This window comes from Chrysemys picta, chromosome 4 (genome assembly GCF_011386835.1).
Source record: "Chrysemys picta bellii isolate R12L10 chromosome 4, ASM1138683v2, whole genome shotgun sequence".
NCBI lineage: Eukaryota > Metazoa > Chordata > Testudines > Emydidae > Chrysemys > Chrysemys picta.
The window spans coordinates 43,917,739-43,924,650 of NC_088794.1; the positions used below are offsets into that span (position 1 = coordinate 43,917,739).

The 6,912-nt window shown below is 37.7% G+C and overlaps 1 long non-coding RNA gene across 1 annotated transcript; it reads right to left on the minus strand.

The window, feature by feature from the left end:
• Window positions 1-837: 837 nt before the first annotated feature.
• Window positions 838-6,114, minus strand: LOC135982731 (uncharacterized). The gene is made up of 3 exons (XR_010600278.1): window positions 6,026-6,114; window positions 4,003-4,095; window positions 838-972 (listed from the first exon to the last, which is right to left on the minus strand). It is a non-coding gene; the product is annotated as an uncharacterized LOC135982731 (long non-coding RNA).
• Between the last annotated feature and the right edge of the window lie 798 nt (window positions 6,115-6,912).

Below are 6,912 nucleotides of genomic sequence, written 5' to 3' on the forward strand. Positions count from 1 at the left end.
CAGACCAATTTTTGTTTCAGAACAATTTAAATTTTGACTTCATATTCAGGCAGCACTCCTGAAATATGCACAGCTAAATCAAAGTATAAAGCATTTATATGTAATCATTTAAGTGCATTCATTGTGACTCTAATGCTCTCAGAGAAATCAATAAAATATATACACATTTAATAAATGAGGACTAAACCTATAGTTCTTACAAAGAAACAAATCTCCCATCAACATCTTTCAGCTCAGATCTTCCATTCCAACCTCCCCTATCCTGCAAAACCATTATACTCCCAGATAATCCTGGCAAAATATGGCTGTTTTCCAACATCAGAGCTCCCCAAAACTAGAACCCAGCAGACACAGAGGGGAAGCAAGTTCCAAATCCAAGAATACCTTATATTGGAAAGCATTTAATGAGTTAATACTAGAGCTGCTTGGATGACAGAATTTCTATTCCATGGGAATTCCAACAGTTCAAAATTTGTTTTTGTTCTAAATCAGAACAAAAAGTCAAAATTTCTCCTGAAATGGAAATTCTGAAAATAATTGTTTCAGAAACATTACAGTAATGTCATAACATTATAAAAAATTTCAAAAAATAATATTTTAATATAATATTAAGTTAAAAACAAAATCAAAGTGATAAAGTCACCACAACATTTGTACCTTATTAGAATGAAATATTTCAACATTTATTGAAATGAAAAAGTCAAAACATTTCATTTAGACTTTTTCACATTGAAAATATTGTCCAAATGAACATCTTTCTGTGAAACATTTTTATTTTGAGGAAACTGCATTTTGTGACAGAAAACTCTTTTTGTTAATTTTTTTTTTTTGGACCAGCTCTAATACAGTTTGTTCCACAGCTCCTGGAAGTAGTGCTGGCTCTTCAGTGTCATTTGTAATAAAGCACTAACCCTTGTTGTCATCACACATGCTTCTCCGTGCTACTTCATCATGACACAACATAGTGTCAGACTGAAAAAAAAGGCAAAAATAAAAGACAGTGAGTTAAACTGCTTTGCAGCAGGGATTTGGTCTCATGACCCCAGGCACTAGAGCACACACCAGAACAGCTTACGTTGCTAGCACTGCACTGGAACAGAGGGAGATGAAGCAAGGCCCCTGAGAGGTATACCCGCAGACATGTCAAGTCTCATTCACTAGGTGTGAGACTCACTCATTAGCATGCTGTCTCACCCTCACACACATTACTAAGCTTATCTGACTTATTTTGAGTAAATATATAAAGATTTTAAATATTTTTTATTCAGGCGCTGAAACAGACAGCAATACATCTGAGGCTTCAGGCACGGGGTTTAGAGATTGGAAAGCTGCTTTCTAAGCTTGTGTACTGTGGTAACCAGGGAAACTACAGGCCCACATTCTATATGTGCCCAAGAGGAGATAGGAGGCTACACGAGGGGGTTTGTGTGTGTGTGAATAGTTGACGGTCAAAATAATATGAGTTCACCCAAAAAATGAGCAGGACTTGATCAAAAGTTTGCAGGATCTGAAAAATACAGTTCAAAATTTAAACCACACTGGACAAATTCATATCCTCAGGGATCTCCAACCATCCAGGTTTTTATTCCAACCAGCAAATAGTTATTTTTATTAGAATCCATTGGTTTGCATTGCATATAGAATTCTCACATGCCCTAGACTTTAGTATGAATTAGGAGATTTAAGTGTTTCACATGCAATATTAAGCAGTGTACATTTTAAAATAAACTATTAAGTGCTGGTTGGATTTGAAGTCTTAGACTACTAGATGCCGCCAAGGACCAAAGATGAGAGTCCCTGTCTTTAGCAATGACCTAATACATCACCTAGAAAGTCTCACTCTTTGCGGCTGTAAATCTCACTCTTAAAGACAGCCAACCCTTAGCATCTTTGCACCTGATGTGACCCACCTTTCTTTTTACAAGTTCTGGCCTAAATGCTGGAAGTCAGGTAGGAGGAGGTGGGTTTTGCTGGGAACTGACCAGGAGTGAAGAGAAGAACTGGACTGGAAGACAAATGTAACATGCAGCTAGAAGGTATGGCTAGAGACTAATGGGAGGCCAGACAGAAGGAGAATTAAACTATGTGGAAAGGTACTTAATGAGTGTGCTAGTGTGGGAAGGATCTCATTATGCTGGGGAGAGGAAGATAGAAGAAGCAGCAGCTGTGAAGCCAGGCTCTAAGAATGGGGGACATAGCAGAAAATCCAGACCATTAATGATGATACTTTTTGGAGAGATTTGGGGGAATTATTAGCTCTATTGCCTTAAAAATAGAATGTTTGTTTGTTAACTGTGTGCCAATCTCTGCTCTTAGTTACTGTAGTGTAAATACCAATTAACTACATTGTTACACATGTAACAGAGCAAGACTTGGCCCCCTGCATTTTATTTCCCTCCTGCTATTTCTGTGCTCTTCAGTGCTCCAGAAATAAAGCACATTCAGGGCAAGTGAAAATAACTAACGCACAGTGGGAGGTCCCAGTCTGACACCCCTGGAAACTACAGTCCTCTAGACAACTGCAGAAAAAGCACTGTAAGGCAGCAGCAATGCACGCTTCCTCACATTGCCCTGCCAATGTGCATCAAGTTGAACTAGAGGAACAACTGCTAAGAGTTAGTGTGATCCATTCAGTCCTGGGCTTGCTTACTGAGACTGCAAGCAAGGGTGCCAGCTAGTGAAAGTTGTGGTGATGTAGACACTTGTACACCTTTAAAATGAGGGAATTGTGGCGCTGAAAATGTGTTAATTGGCTGCATACATAAAACATACATATTTTTGTCTAGTGGAGGACTGTCCACATCCCTTTTTAAGAATATGATACTAGAGTGATGAGCATGGAATAGAAACCTAGGTAGATGGAATATGATCTAAAACATAATGTTCCCTGTTGTCAGGATCCCAACATTGGCAGTCAAGCCCAAGGGTCAGAGCAGGGACAAACCTGAGGCTAGGAGTAACAGGGGAGTTCATAGTCATGGAGATCCAGGGCAGGGTCAATACCAAGTGTCAGAGTCTGAGCCAAGTTTCTGGGTTCAAGTCAGGAGGCAAAGTCCAAATCAAGCTGAGGTCAAAGCCAGGGACTCAGGGGCAGAAACTAACAGCAGCTACAGAAAAACCACAATATTGCCTGGACACGTCCTGAACCACCCCTTGAGTTTATATAGGGTAGGGAGCCAATCAGGAGCCATGAAGCTGCTGTCTGTCAAACTCTTGAGGCAGGATGTCCCAGGGTCTATGTCTGCAGTGGGTGATGAGAAGTGGAGAGCAAACTAGTTACAGCTACCACTGGGTGGCAGCTTGAGGCTGCCAGCTACCTAATAGCTCTGCAGGCCTAGGTTCTAGACCTATGGAGCCTTACTAGTATAAGGAACAATTCTGTGGGAGTAAGGTGATCAACTAGATGATTCTAACTACCCTTATTTTCTTTGCTTAGATTACATTATCTAACTTAGAACATTGCCTAAAACCATATGGCCTAGATTCACTGATTGTGTCATAACTAGATGACTGCAGCAACAGAGGGGTTTGTAAAGCACTCTAATAGCTGCAGCAGAAACAGCACTGAAAGCTCCTTTAAGTCCCCTAAAAGTATCGATATAGTCTAATGATAGAAACTGAAACATCTTTATATGCCTGGAGTGAAATCCTGGCCCTATTGAAGTCAATGGAAGACTTCAACAAGGAAAAGATTTCACCCCTGGTACGTAACTCAGCACCTCCCCCCCCCACAAGAGACTTCTAAATGACTTTGCTTGGTTACACCTTTTGTAAATCATCCAGCAATAGTCAGCCAATTGGAGGGTTTGAAGGGCTAAACAATCCAACAGTGCCTCTTGGAAAAGAGCTGTCATCTCATGCAATGGAACAGCTGACAGAGGAGGATAAGAGAGGTTTTCTCTCTGTCCTCTCTATACCCTCATTTATATTTATTTAAAAAAATATTAAAAATTATACAAAACTGGGAGTTGCTATGTTATATAATACAGTAATAATTGTTACCGTTAACATCTTCATTTAAATCAGCGTGTTGTCATGTTTTCAAGAAGAATCTTCCCCTTTTAGTCTCATTCAGATGATTAATGTCATGACAGTCTAATATGAAAAGAAATACCATTGGGAGAAGTTATTTAATACATATAAAATACAATTTGGCTGTAAGAATTTTTTTTTTCAAAAATCTGTACAGTTATAACTAAAATGAGAAACAGCAAGCTCCTCTGTTGTGTCACTGGAGTCTCCAAATCATTTGAGAGCTGTTCTTTTAAAGAGACGGGAAACCTACCAAAATACCAGATGTTTAATCAATACTCTCAACTTTCTGAAAGTCTAGAGATGGGGGGGGAAATGTCAATTGAATCATTCTGGAAAAGCAGATCTTTTGATTTCCAAAGTCTGCAATGCACAATATTGACAATCAAGAAAAGTTAGCATTTTTTTAAACTGTAAAACATGTAGAAAAAGGCCTCATGGTCTGCATAGCAAAAACATACTTTAATGGCTAGGAAAGAAAGAAACCCAGTATTTTTTTAAAATGCTTTGTTTGTCTGTTATAAAATATAACATACATATCTTTTGTTATTTCCTAGTGTGATACCACCTTAGAAAGGAATGCATTTTGGGTTTTTAAAGATAAACAAACAAAAGTGAACTTTTCAGGGTCCTATATCTTAATAGAAATTTGCAAAATGCAAATCCTGCCAGCTAACTGAAAATGTATGGCAAAATATTATTTTAATTTGAAATGTGATGGATCTTCAGTCTCATTAATTTATAAAACAGATATATTCATGTTGGTTAATATCAGGCATCAGCCTGATTTAGTCTTTGTGTGGTATTTTTGTGCTGAAGACAAGAGGTTTCTGTTATATGTATTTTATCTTATTGTTGTCAGGTTTAACTCCTGGATATCCTATTACCTCTAACAAAAGACAATATATAGTGATTCATATTGGGACTGGTATTGCTTACTGTTGATTCGGAGTAAGCTCTTTCCAAAACTAAGTTAAAATGAACACAAAGAACTTAATTCAAATGGTTCTGTCTTTCTTTAAGTCATCACATATCTTGAGTGGACCTTATCCTGTTTTCTCATATTGAAATATGATTACTTCAGTCATTTGATATTTTCCTCCACCACTGATAGTGCATCAGATGATATAATGACAGAAGTGCCTGTGGCTTTAGAAGTATTTTGATTATAACTACATTTAATTAGCAGGGTGGGTAAGGAACTTGTTCCTCATCCTGTCAAACAAATATACATAACCAGTTAAGTACCAGCATGAAGTACATATGTTCAGTACTTCTTGCTGTGTCTTTTTAAAATGGTTTCCAACAGAAATGAAGATCAATTATTTACACATTGTACTATAGCTCTGAGTTTCTGTTTGTTAATATAGGCATAAGTGCTTTGCTGAATAGTGATGGACTGAACTATGGCCTTGTCTACACTACGGGGGTAAATCGACCTCAGTTACGCAACTCCAGCTATGTGGAGATGCGTACTTCCTGTGAAGTACTGTGAGTCAATGGGAGAGCAATCTGCAGTCGATTTAGTGGGTCTTCACTAGACCCAGTAAATCAACCCCCGATGCATCGATCACCACAGGGTTGATCCCCGGTAACTTCAAATCTCTTAGGTAATGTAAAAAAACAAACTATTTCTTCTTATATCAAATGGGCACATTATCAGTCTCCGAATGTTTCCTTTTGAGACTAGGAGTAAGGGAAATATGTTACCATTTTTAAGTTTGGTACACCAAGCAGTTATTAGAAGTCACAGACTTTGCATAGTAGGTTTGGCTTACTTTTTAATGCCAGATATTATTACCTTAGCAGTATTAAAAGCTAGAAATCTTGAAACTGGTGTTCTTCGGCAGTAACTCTTAAGTGTATGTGTCAACAGTCTTGGTTTAGGTGTTTTTATTTTATGCATATTTGTATAATGGGTGAAACAGATTTAGCACAAAAAAGATTTTTGAAGTTTTTCCATTTAAAGCTCACCCTGGATATTTTTACTTACCCGTATTCAGGAAATTTTTTCAAGAGTCCAATTTTTTTCCTTTTCATGTAATTTTTCCTTAAAAAAAACAACAAAAAAAGAGCACAAATTTGAGACTGTTTTACAAGTAAACTCAAAGGCCTACACAGATCTGGGACTTGATTGCATCACCTCACCACTGATTCAGGACCATGCTCAAGTCACTTAATTGTCAAGTTTTGGGTCAGTTCTTATTTCATACAAGCCTTTCATCCCATGTCCAGTATTAAACCTGATGTACTACGTTACAATCAACAAGTGTTAGAGGAGTAAATGCAGTATAAGGCACTTAGCATTAGTATTACCAATATTGATAAATGCAAAGTACTGCACACTGGAAAACATCCCAACTATACACACAAAATTATGGGATCTAAATTAGCTGTTACCACTCAATAAATAGATGTTGGAGTCATTGTGGATAGTTCTCTGGAAACATCTGCTCAATGTGCAGCAGCAGTCCAAAAAGCTAACAGAATGGCAGGAACCATTAGGAAAGGGACAGATAGTGAGACAGAAAATATAATAATGCCACTATATAAATCCAGGGTACTCCCACCCCTTGAATATTGAGTGCAGTTCTGGTGACACCATCTCAAAAAAAGATACATTAGAATTGTAAAAGGTACAGAGAAGGGCAACAAAAATTATTAGGGATATGGAACAACTTTCATATGAGAAGAGAGAAAAAAGACTGTTCAGCTTGGAAAAGAGATGACTAAGGGAGGATATGATAGAGGTCTCTAAAATCATAAATGGTGTGGAGAAAGTGAATAAGAAGTTGTTATTTACTCCTTCACATAACACAAGAACCAGGGGTCACCCAATGAAATTAACAGGCATCGGGTTTAAAACAAAGAAAGTACTTC